Here is a 13,523-nt window from a genome sequence, read left to right on the forward strand (position 1 = left end):
TGGGAGCTCTGTCTCAATAATGACATGTGCAAAGACATGGAGGTAGAAGACCAAAAGGGAAGAACAGGCTTGTCATTTCTCAAGCTGAAGGAACTGAAAAAAAAAATTCAAGTCTCAAGTTGCAATATTGAAGGATTGTACAGGGAAAATATTAAACGATTCAGGAAGTATTAAAAGAAGATGGAAGGGCTAAACAGAGTCACTATTCCAAAAAGAATTGGTCAACATTCAACCACTTCAAGATGTAGCATATGATCAGGAGCCAACAGTACTGAAGTAAGAAGTCCAAGCTGCTCTGAAGGCATTGGCAAAAAACAAGGCTCTAGGATTTGACAGAATACCAATTGAGATGTTTCAACAAACAGATGCAGCACTGGAATTGCTCATTTGTCTGTGCCAAGAAATTTGGAAGACAGCTACCTGGCCAACCGATTGAGATCCATTTTATGCCTATTGCCAAGAAAGGTGTTCCAACCGAATGCGGATATTATTGAACAATATCATTGATATCACACGCAAGTAAAATTTTACTGAAGTTCATTCAAAAGTGGCTGCAGCAGTATATCGACAGGGAACTGCCAGAAATTCAGGCCGGTTTCAGAAGAGGACGTGGAACCAGGGATATCATGGCTGATGCCAGATGGATCCTGGCTGAAAGCAGAGACTATCAGAAAGATGTTCACCTGTGTTTTATTGAATATGTAAAGGCATTTAACTGTGTGGATCGTAACCAATTATGAATGACATTACAAAGAATGGGAATTCCAGAACACTAAATTGTGCTCATGAGGAAACTTTACATAGATCAAGAGGTAGTCATTCGAACAGAACAAGAGTTTAAAGTCAGGAAAAGTGTGGGTCAGGGTTATATACTTTCACCATACTTATTCAGTCTGTATGCTGAGCAAATAATCTGAGAAACTGGACTATATGAAGAAAAAAAAGGCAGCAGGATTGGAGGAAGTCTCATTAATAGCCTGCAATATGCAGATAACACAACCTTGCTTGCTGAAAGTGAAGACTTGAAGCACTTACTGATGAAGATCAAAGACCACAGCCTTCAGTATGGATTACACCTCAATAGAAAGAAAACAAAAATCCTCACAACAAGATGAATTGACACAGTGACTGCAACAATGGTCTCAAGCATAACGAGGGTTGTGAGGATGGTGCAGGATGGTGCAGTGTTTTGTTCTGTTGTACACAGGGTTGCTGTGAGTTGGAACTGACTCATTGGCACCTAACAACAACAGGGAATTCCCCATCTTTCGATGTGGTGCTTCTCTCAGTCAAGAAGTAGGCATACAATTGAACCTGCCGATCTAATACGTCTATTGAGGTTTTTATTTATTTTGTTTTTTGATTTTATGTTTGGAAGGCAATGATGGAAAAAAAGAAGTACTGTACAGAATCCATTCTGGTAGAGGGGACAGGAGAGATATCCAACTTTCAGAGGCAGCAGTGGCCAAGCTCCTTTCAGAAACAACCAATTCATAAATATAAAGGGGGAAGTAAAAGTAGCTATTATAACTACAATGAACATTTTGAAAAGATCATTTCATGAAATTCTGGCTTCATACACACACACACACACACACACACACACACACAAGCTCAGGTGTCACACAGAAACACAATTCTACATGAATGGAATCGTACTACCATTTTTTTTTTTTTAATTATTTTATTATTTACAGTTGCCATCAAGTCAATTCTGATTCATGGTGACCCCAGGTGTGTCAGAGTCGAACTGTGCTCCACAGGGTTTTCAATGGCTGATTTTTCAGAAGTAGATGGCCAGGCCTTTCTTCTAAGGTGCCTGTGGGGAGACGGAAACCACTAACATTTTGGCTGAGGACTTAACTGTTGGGGCTACTCAGGGCCTCCTTACATTACAGTAGCTGTTTTTGTTTTGTTTTGGGGGAGAAGGGTTTAATACTCTTTTTGAATGAAGTTTTCTTCTTTCTCTCTCTCCACCTCCCTTCCTGCTTCCTCCTTCATTTTTTAGTTTACCTCCCTGTAACCCTCTTTGACCTTTCCCAGCAGTCCTCTCCCATCCTTAAAGTCAATGCTTGTAAGTTGATGTGTATATTTTTGTAGCTTCCCTGTCTTTATAAATTCAGATGCATTTATGTATGTAATGTTACCAAACATGGGGTAATAATATGGGCTTCTCTGTATCTAGATTAGAGAGGTAGTAGAATTCATTTGCTAAGATTCTGGGATCAGGCTGAGACTATCCAAGATCTACCAGCTGATTATCTATGTGATCTTGGGTTAAATTCTTTTTACTTCCAACAAAGAGAAAGTCGAAGAGGAAATCACCAAATTGATACCATTTACAATAGCCCCCAAGAAGATAAAATACTTAGGAATAAATCTAACCAGAGACATAAAAGACCTATACAAAGAAAACTACAGGACACTACTGCAAGAAACCAAAAGAGACCTATGTAAGTGGAAAAACATATTTTATTCATGGATAGGAAGACTCAGCATTGTGAAAATGTCTATTCTATCCAAAGCAATCTGTAGATGCAATGCAATACTGATCCAAATTCCAATGGCATTTTTTAATTAGATGGAGAAACAAATCACCAACTTCATATGGAAAGGGAAGAGGTCCCGGATAAGTAAAGCATTACTGAAGAAGAACAAAGTGGGAGGTCTCACACTACCTGATTTTACCCAAACCCAAACCCACTGTCATTGAGTCAATTATGACTCATAGTGACCCTACAGGACAGAGTAGAACTGCCCCACCTATTATATTGCCACAGTAGTCAAAACAGCCTGGTAGTGGTACAACAACAGATACATAGACCAATGAAACAGAATTGAGAATCCAGAAATAAATCCATCCATTTATGAACAACTGATATTTGATAAAGGCCCAAAGTCCTTTAACTGGAGAAAAGACAGTCTCTTTAACAAATGGTGCTGGCGTAACTTATATCCATCTGCAAAAAAATGAAACAAAACCGATACCTCACACCATGCACAAAATCTAACTCAAAATGGATCAAAGACCTAAATATAAAATTTAAGACAATAAAGATTATGGAAGAAAAAATAGGAACAATGCTAGGAGCCCTAATATATGGCATGAACAGTATACAAAACATTACTAACAATGCACAAACACCAGAAGATAAACTAGCTAACTGGGAGCTCCTAAAAATAAAACACCTATGCTCACCCAAAGAATTCATCAAAAGAGTAAAAGGACAGCCTACAGACTGGGAAAAAAAAGAAATGGCTATAACAAACCCTATCAATGTCTAATCTCTACATGGTACTGCAAAAACTCAACGATAAAAAGACAAATAACCCAATTAAAAAATTGGCAAAGGATATGAACAGGCACTTCACCAAAGAAGACATTCAGGTGGCTAACAGATACATTAGGAAATGCTCACGATCACTACCCACTAGAGAAATGCAAATCAAAACTACAGTGAGATGTCATCTCACCCTGACAAGGCTAGCACCAATCCAAAAAAACAAAAAATAATAAATGTTGGAAAGATTGTGGAGAGACTGGAACACTTAGACACTGTTGATAAGATGTAAAATAGTACAATCACTTTGGAAATCAATTTGGCACTTCCTTAAGAAGCTAGAAATGGAACTACCACACTATCCAGCAATCCCACTCCTCGGAATATATCCTAGAGAAATAAAGGCCTTTGCACAAACAGATCCATGCGCATCCATGTTCACTGCAGCACTGTTCACAATAGTAAAAATATGGAAACAACCTAGGTGCCCATCAGCCGATGAATGGATAAACAAATCCTGGTATATTCACACAATGGAATACTATGCAACAATAAAGGACAGCGTTGAATCCGTGAAACATCTCATAACATGGATGAATCTGGAAGGCATTATGCTGAGTGAAAATATCAGTCTCAAAAGGACAAGTATTGTATGAGACCACTATTACAAGAACTCAAGAAAAAGTTTAAACACTGAAAAAAAACATTCTTTGATAGTTACAAGGGTGGGGAGGGAGGAAGAGGGGTATTCACTAACTAGATAGTTGTTGTTGTTGTTAAGTGCTGTCGAGTCCATTCCAACTCATAGTGACCCTATGCACAACAGAATGAAACACTGCCCGGTCCTGAGCCATCCTTACTATCGTTTTTATGCTTGAGCTCATTGTTGCAGCCACTGTGTCAATCTATCTTGTTGAGGGTGTTCCTCTTTTCTGCTGACCCTGTACTCTGCAAGTATGATGTCCTTCTCCAGGGACTGATCCCTCCTGACAACATGTCCAAAGTATGTAAGACGCAGTCTCGCCATCCTTGCCTCTAAGGAGCATTCTGGCTGCTGTTCTTCCAAGACAGATTTGTTCATTCTTCTGGCAGTCCATGGTATATTCAATATTCTTCACCAACACCACAATTCAAAAGCGTCAACTCTTCTTCGGTCTTCCTTATTCACTGTCCAGCTTTCACATGCATATGATGCTATTGAAAATACCATGGTTTGGGTCAGGCGCACCTTAGTCTTCAGGGTGACATCTTTGCTCTTCAACACTTTGAAGATGTTCTTTGCAGCAGATTTGCCCAATGCGATGCGCCTTTTGATTTCTTGACTGCTGCTTCCCTGGCTGTTGATTGTGGATCCAAGTAAAATGAAATCCTTGACAACTTCAATCTTTTCTCCGTTTATCATGTTGTTGCTCATCGGTCAGTTGTGAGGATTTTTGTTTTCTTTATGTTGAGGTGTAATCCATACTGAAAGCTGTGGTCTTTAATCTTCATTAGTAAGTGCTTCAAGTCCTCTTCACTTTCAGCAAGCAGGGTTGTGTCATCTGCATAATGCAGGTTGTTAATGAGTCTTCCTCCAATCCTGATGCTCCCTTCTTCTTCATATAGTCCTTATAGTCATATAGTCCAGCTACTCATATTATTTGTTCAGCATACAGATTAAATAGGTATGGTGAAAGAATACAACCCTGACGCACACCTTTCCTGAATTTAAACCAATCAGTATCCCCTTGTTCTGTCCGAACAACTGCCTCTTGATCTATGGAAAGGTTCCTCATGAGCACAATTCAGTGTTCTGGAAATTCCCATTCTTGGCAGTGTTACCCATAGTTTGTTATGATCCACACAGTCGAATGCCTTTGCATAGTCAATAAAACACAGGTAAACATCCTTCTGGTATTCTCTGCTTTCAGCCAGGATCCATCTGACATCAGCAATGATATCCCTGGTTCCACGTCCTCTTCTGAAACCACCCTGAATTTCTGGCAGTTCCCTGTCGATATACTGCTGCACCCATTTTTGAATTATCTTCAGCAAAATTTTGCTTGCGTGTGTTATTAATGATATTGTTCTATAATTTTCACATTTGGCTGGATCACCTTTCTTGGCAATAGGCATAAATATGGATCTCTTCCAGTCAATTGGCCAGGAAGCTCTCTTCCGTATTTCTTGGCATAGATGAGTGAGCACCTCCAGTGTTGCCTCTGTTTGTTGAAACACCTCAGCTGATATTCCAGCAATTCCTAGAGCCTTGTTTTTCGCCAATGCCTTCAGAGCAGCTTGGACTTCTTCCTTCAGTACCATCGGTTCCTGATCATATGCCACCTCTTGAAATGGTTGAGTATCGACTAATTCTTTTTGGTATAATGACTCTGTGTATCCCTTCCATCTTCTTTTGATGCTTCCTGCATCGTTTAATATTTTCCCCATGGAATCCTTCACTATTGCAACTCGAGGCTTGAATTTTACCTTCAGTTCTTTCAGTTTGAGAAATGCCGAGCGTGTTCTTCCTTTTTGGTTTTCCATCTCCAGCTCTTTGCACACGTCATTATAATACTTTGTCTTCTCGAGAGGCCCTTTGAAATCTTCTGTTTAGTTCTTTTACTTCATCAGTTCTTCCTTTTGCTTTAGCTGCTCGATGCTCAAGAACAAGTTTCAGAGTCTCCTCTGACATCCGTCTTGGTCTTTTCTTTCTTTCCTGTCTTTTCAGTGACCTCTTGCTTCCTTCATGGATGATGTCCTTGATGTCATTCCACAACTCATCTGGCCCGGGGTCACTAGTGTTCAATGCGTCAAATCTATTCTTGAGATGGTCTCTAAATTCAGGTGGGATATACTCGAGGTCATATTTTGGCTCTCGTGGACTTGCTGTGATTTTCTTCAGTTTCAGCTTGAACTTGCATATGAGCAATTGATGGTCTGTTCCACAGTTGGCCCCTGACCCTGTTCTGACCGATGATATTGAGCTTTCCCATTGTTTCTTTCCAGAGATCTAGTCAATTTGATTTCTGTGTGTTCCATCTGACGAGGTCCATGTGTATAGTTGCCGTTTATGTTGGTGAAAGAAGGTGTTTGCAATGAAGAAGTCGCTGGTCTTGCAAAATTCTGTCATTCGATCTCCAGCATTGTTTCTATCACCAAGGCCATATTTTCCAACTACTGATCCTTCTTCTTTGTTTCCAACTTTTGCATTCCAATCGCCAGTAATTATCAATGCATATTGATTGCATGTTCAATCAAGTTCAGATTGTAGCAGCTGATAAAAATCTTCTATTTCTTCATCTTTGGCCCTAGTGGTTGGTGCGTAAATTTCAATAATAGTCATATTAACTGGTCTTCCTTGTAGGTGTGTGGATATTATCCTATCACTGACAGCAGTGTACTTCAGAATAGATCTTGAAACGTTCTTTTTGATGGTGAATGCAACACCATTCCTCTTCGAGTTGTCATTCCCAGCATAGTAGACTATAAGATTGTCTGATTCAAAATGGCCAATACCAGCCCATTTCAGCTCACTAATGCCTAGGATATCGATGTTTATGTGTTCCATTTCATTTTTGACAATTTCCAATTTTCCTAGATTCATACTTCGTACATTCCAGGTTCCGATTATTAATGGACGTTTCCAGCTGTTCCTTCTCATTTTGAGTCGTGCCACATGAGCAAATGAAGGTCCTGAAAGCTTTACTCCACCCACGTCATTAAGGACGACTCTACTTTTTCTACTTTGAGGAGGCAGCTCTTCCCCAGTCATCTTTTGAGTGCCTTCCAACCTGGGGGGCTCATCTTCCAGCACTTTATCAGACAGTGTTCCGCTGTATTCATAAGGTTTTTACTGGCTAATGCTTTTCAGAAGTAGACTGCTGGGTCCTTCTTCCTAGTCTGTCTTAGTCTGGAAGCTCAGCTGGAACCTGTCCTCCATGGGTGACCCTGCTGGTATCTGAATATTGGTGGCATAGCTTCCAGCATCACAACAACACACAAGCTCCCACAGTACGACAAACTGACAGACACGTGGGGGAACTAGATAGTAGACAAGAAGTATTTTAAGTGAAGGGAAGGACAACACATGATACAGGAGAACAGCACAACTGGACTAAACCAAAAGCTAAGAAGTTTCCTGAAGACAACCAAACACTTTGAGGAACAGTGTAGCAGGGGCAGGTGTCTTGGGACCATGGTTTTGGGGGACATCTACGTCAATTGGTATAACAAAGTTTATTAAGAAAATGTTCTGCATCCCACTTTGGTGAGTGGCGTTTGGGGTCTTAAAAGCTAGCAAGTGGTCATCTAAGATGCATCAATTAGTCTTAACCCACCTGGAGTAAAGTAGAATGAAGAACATCAAAGACACAAGGAAAATATGAGCCCAAGAGACAGAAAACCTAAACCAAACCAAACCCACTGTCATCGAGTCGATTCCAACTCAAGCAGCTGTAGCTTGCCGTAGCTCTCAACTACTGTGCCATGAGGGCTCAGTCAACCACCTTATCCAGTAAGAATTATTGTTATCCTCTTTTCAAAGATAAGAAAGCTGAGGTAAAAAGAATTTTTTTTATTGTGCTTTGAGTGAAAGTTTACAATTTAATTCAGTTTCTCATACAAAAACTTATGCACACGTTATATGACCCTAGTTGCTCTCCCTATAATGTGACAGCACACTCCTCCTCTCCACTGTGTATTTCCTGTGTCAATTCGATCAGCTCCTGTCCCCCTCTGCCTTCTCATCTTGCCTCCAGAGTTGCCCACTTAGTCTCATGTGTCTACTTGAGCTAAGAAGCTCATTTCTTACCAGTGTCATTTTATGTCTTATAGTTCAGTCTAATCTTTGTCTGAAGAGCTGCCTTTGGGAAAGGTTTTAGTTTTGGGCTAACAGGTTGTCTGAGGGCCATGTCTTCCGGGGTCCCTTCAGTCTCACTCGGACCATTAAGTCTGGTCTGTTTACTAGAGTTTGAGTTCTGCATCTCACTTTTCTCCTGCTTCATCAGGGACTCTTTTGTGTCCCCTGTCAGGGTGATCATTAGTGGTAGCCAGGCACCATCTAGTTCTTCTAGTCTCAGGCTAATGGAGTCCCTGGTTTATGTGGCCCTTTCTGTCTCTTCAGCTCATAAATGAAGTGGTTGAGAGCTACGGCAAGCTACAGCTGCTAACCAAACGGTTGGCAGTTCGATTCCACCAGCTGCTCCTTGGAAACCCAATGGGGCAGTGCTACTTTGTTGTATAGGGTCTCTATGATTCCAATTTGAATTGATGGCAATGGATTTTTTTCATTTTAAGGGGATTGAGAGGACTAAAGGATTTGATAAAAATAAAGTGTAAGAGAGTTTAACAAATATTAACCTGTTGCTGCTCTATTATTATTGTTACTTTTTTTTAATTAATAATTGTTGTTGTTATTAGTCATCCTTCAGGGGATTCTGACTCTTGGTGATGTCGTGTGTGCAGAATAGAACTGCTCCATAGGGTTTTCAAGGCTGTGACCTTTTGGAAGTAGATTGCCAGGCCTGTCTTCCAAGGCACTTCTGGGAGGGTTTGAACCACCAACTTTTTGGCTAGATTCAAGGGCTTAACGTTTGCTCTAGACAAAAATCTCTGAATCCCTGTGTCAACTGGTGTATTTGCAAGTGCTTAATATCCCATGTTACAAAAACAAACCTCTTTTTATTTTTTCATTTCCCTATTGACGGGCATTTATTTTGTATTTGTAGTTACAACACCGCTGCAGTAAACATCGTTACACGGACAACACTTTTGAACTTGGTCTTTTCTGTCTAAGCAACAGATCCCTGGAGGATTACTGCTGTTTTGAAGGGTACATGTATTTTTATTTTTAGTAGATTTTGCCAGAAAGCATTCTAAAATAGCAGTAATAATTAATATTTTAGCTGTTATTTATGAGAGGGCACATTCATACGTATGCCTATGAGCGGTAAATGTCATTACTCTTTTTTTCGATTTTTTGTAAGTGATGAGTTAAAGTGATATTTCAATATTACTTGCATTTGAACTACCCTCATATTACAGAGACTGAGTCTTTCTTTCTTTCGAAATATGTTTGTGGTCACTTGAATTTCTCCTTTAGGCTTTTCTTGTTCTTATCCTTTGCCCATCTTTCTATGAGGACATTATCAATTTGTAAGAATTTTTATATATATATTGTAGCCATTAAGCATTTATCTGTCACATGGATTGCAAATATTTTTTAATTTATTTTTTTACTAGTAAGTTTGCTTACGGTAATTTTACCACATAACTTTTTTTTTGATGCATAATTATATAAAACCTTTATTTTTTTTCATTTTAAAAATTCTGGGTTTTCTATTTTGTACTTTTTCTTTCTTCCAAGGATGATTTGAACATGTTTATTAATTCCCCAGTTGTTAAGATTTTTGCTATCTTTTTATTATTCTTTGTGTTATAGTATATTAGCTATTTTATTTTTTACTTTAATGAAAGTCTTAATCCTCTGAATTCATTTTACAGACTAATAAGGCAGTGGTTCTCAAACTTTAGCATGCATTAAAATCACTGCAAAGCTTGCCAAAACACAGATTGCCGAACCTCACCCCCAAAGGGTTTGATGCAGTATCTGGAGAGCAGATAACTCTTTTGTTACTACATTTTTTCTCCTTAATTTTTTTTTTTTTTGATTGCATGTGCATTCGGTATTGAAATGCATATTACTTGTTGCATATGTTTAAACTTTTGGTTGGTAATATGGATTTTGAGAAATACGGCCTGGTAATATAAGCCACCAATGAGGTGAGTGGCACTAGGGTGCCAGTGATCTGTGGTATGACACTCTACCATGAGAGCTATATAAATAATTTTTTGCAGGCACCTTTCAATTAGGTTACATGGGGAAACTCTGGTTTTTAAAAACAGGCAAACAAAACCACTGCTACTAAATCGATTCTGACTCATAGCAATCCTGTAAGACAGAGTAGAACTATCCCACAGGGTTTCCAAGGAGCAGCTGGTGGATTTGAACTGCTGGCCTTTTGGTTAGCAGCTGAACATTTAACCACTGTGCCACCAGAGCTCCTTGGTTTTGAAACATGACACAGAAAAACAAAAACAAGCCCATCAGGCTCCCTAACTATCACACAGGAAAGCCATGATTTTTCTTGCAAGCCTTATCTCACAGAAAAAAAGGCAAAAGTTTACAAAACTAACATATCCAGGAGGTATCACCTAATAGAGTGTTCAACCTATACAACAATGAGGCTCCACCTCTGGTCTGCATTTCAAAAGCGACCCATCTTTGAGGTTAAATACATTAGAACCAGAATAATGGCTTACCTCTGAGGTCCAGAGGTGTAAAAACTGGTTAGTACACCATTAACCCAATGGCAATGAAAGAGGTAATTAGCATCTGTAACTAGTTACCAGCTGAGGTTGACCCTATTGATTCAGGGACCATATTTTGAAAACCAATGCACTAAAGATCGCATTTTGAAAAACACTCAACAAAAATAAAATAAAATGAATAAATGATACTGAACCAACCACATCACACTGTCTTCTTTGGTTCAGTGTAAGACTGGTGATTCTAATAATTATATCTGTTCAAAAGCAAAAGGGCTACAAGTTCCATGTTTATGTAGTGTGTAAAGAACCATTTCCGACTCATAGCAACACTATGTACAACAGAATGAAACACTGCCCTGTCCTGCACCATCCTCAAAATTGTTGCTCTGTTTGAGCCCATTGTTGCAGCCACTCTATCAATCCATCTCATTGAGGATCTTCTTTTTCCCTTACCTCCTACCCATCTACTTTGCCAAGCATGATGTCCTTCTCCAGGGACTGGTTCCTCCTGATAACATGTCCACACTACATGAGAGGAAGTCTCCCCACCTTCGCTACCAAGGAGCACTCTGGCTGTAATTCTTCCAAGACGGACTTGTTGATTCTTCTGGCCAAAAAAAGAAAATCAAACGAAACCCATCGCCACTGAGCCTATTCTGACTCATATATCCAATATTCTTCGGCAACACCATAATTCAAAGGCATCAATTCTCCTTCAGTCTTCCTTATTCATTGTCCAGCTTTCTGATGCATATGTGGTGATTGAAAATATCATGGCTTGGGTCAGGTGCACCTTAGTCTCAAAGTGACATGTTTCCTTTTCAACACTTTAAACAGGTCTTATACAGCAGGTTTGCCCAATGCAATACATCATTTGATTTCTTGACTTCTGCTTCCATAGGCATTGATTGTGGATTTAAGACAAGGAGCAAAGTAACAAGAAATGGGCTAGGGCGCAGAAACAAAGCCATTCCCCAGAACAGTGGGACAAGGAATCAGAAAGTAGCCTGGAAACTTCTTTAAAGTTGTCTTTCAGAAGCAGCTGGGGAAAACCAGCCCCAGGGACATGTGCAGAACATCCACCTATGACCGCTGTGTGACCTTCCACCAGGGGCAGTGAGGGGCTGGAGCAGCAGCCAGGACACTGCACAGGCATGACACCCCATAATAGATCCTGCTACAAATCCCAGAGGCCTCCAAGACAAGAGCCATCTTGGAAAGCTGCTGCGTGTGCACCGTAGTTAACATATCCCGCCTATGCCTGTGAATAAACATGAATCTTTTCCCACCCAAGAACTTTTAAAAACCCAGGCTAGTCTTTTGTTCTGTGAGATAGCAGTAAACGTTGCTTTAGGCCCTCCTCGTCTCTGCTTGCAAGCCTCTTCAATAAAGCTTTGCTCGTGTGGAAAATTCTGCCTGCCTTACCTGCTCATTCTTGACCAGTGAGAAGCAAGAACCTTATTCCGGTAACAGATTCAAATAAAATGAAATCCTTGACAACTTCAGTCGATTCTCCATTTATCATGATGTGGCTTATTGGTCCAGAAGTGGGAATATTTGTTTTCTTCATGTTGAGGGGTAATCCGTACTAAAGGCTGTAGTCTTTGATCTTCATCAGTAAATGCTTCAAGTTCTCTTCACTTTCAACAAGCAAGGCTGTGTCATCTGCATATGACGGTCTTCCTCCAATCCTGATGTGGTATTCTGGTATAGCTTCTTGGATTATTTGCTCAGCATGCAGATTGAATAAGTATGGTGAAAGGATACAATTCTAACATACACCTTTCCTGATTTTAAAACATGCAGTATCTCCTTGTTCTGTTCAAACTACTACCTCTTGGTCTGTGTACAGGTTCCACAAGAGCACAATTAAGTGTACTGGAATTCCCATTCTTCTCAATGTTGTTAAGAATTTGTTATGATCCACACAGTTGAATGCCTTTGCATAGTCAATAAAAGACAGATAAACATCTTTCTGGAATTCTTTGCTTTCAGTCAAGATCTATCTAACATCAGCAATGATGTCCTTCATTTCACGTCCTCTTCTGATTTTTTTTTCTGAATCCAGCTTGAATTTCTGGCAGTTCTCAATTGATGTATTGCTGCAACCATTTTTGAATCCTCTTCAGCAAAAATTTACTTGAGTGTGATTAATGATATTGTTCGATAATTCCTGCATTCTGTTGGATCACCTTTCTTTAGAATGGGCACAAATATAGATCTTTTCCAGTCAGTCGGACAGGTACTGCCTTCCGAATTTCCTGGCACAGACAAGTGAACCCTTCCAGTGCTGCATTCATTTGTTGAAACATCTGAATTGGTATTCCATCAATTTCTGAAGCCTTGTTTTTTTGTTTTTTTCTTTGCCTTCAACGCAGCTTGGACTTCTTCCTTCCCATTGGTTCTTGATTCTATGCTACATCCTGAAATGCTTGAAAGTCGGCCAATTCTTTTTGCTACAGGGACTCTGTGTGTTCCTTACATCTTCTTTTGATGCTTTCTGCATTGTTCAATATTTTGCTCATAGAATCCTTCAGTATTGCAATTTGAGGCTTGAAGTTTTTCCTCAGTTCTTTCAGCTTGAAAAACGCCAAGCATGTTATTCCCTTTTGGTTTTCTAACTCCAGGTCTTTGCACACTTCATTTTAATACTTAACTTTGTCTTTTCGATCCTCCCTTCGAAATCTTCTGTTCAGCTCTTTTACTTCACCTCTTCCATTTGCTTCAGTTGCTCTATGTTCTCAAGCAAGTTTCAGAGTCTCTTCTGACATCCATTTTGATCTTTTCTTTCTTTCCTGACTTTTTAATGACCTTTTGCTTTCTTCATGTATGATGTCCTTGATGTCATACCACAACTCTTCTGGTCTTTAGTCGTTAGTGTTCAATGTATCAAATCTATTCTTGAGATATTCTCCAAATTCATGTGGGATATAC

Source organism: Elephas maximus, chromosome 1 (genome assembly GCF_024166365.1).
Source record: "Elephas maximus indicus isolate mEleMax1 chromosome 1, mEleMax1 primary haplotype, whole genome shotgun sequence".
In the NCBI taxonomy this organism is placed as follows: domain Eukaryota; kingdom Metazoa; phylum Chordata; class Mammalia; order Proboscidea; family Elephantidae; genus Elephas; species Elephas maximus.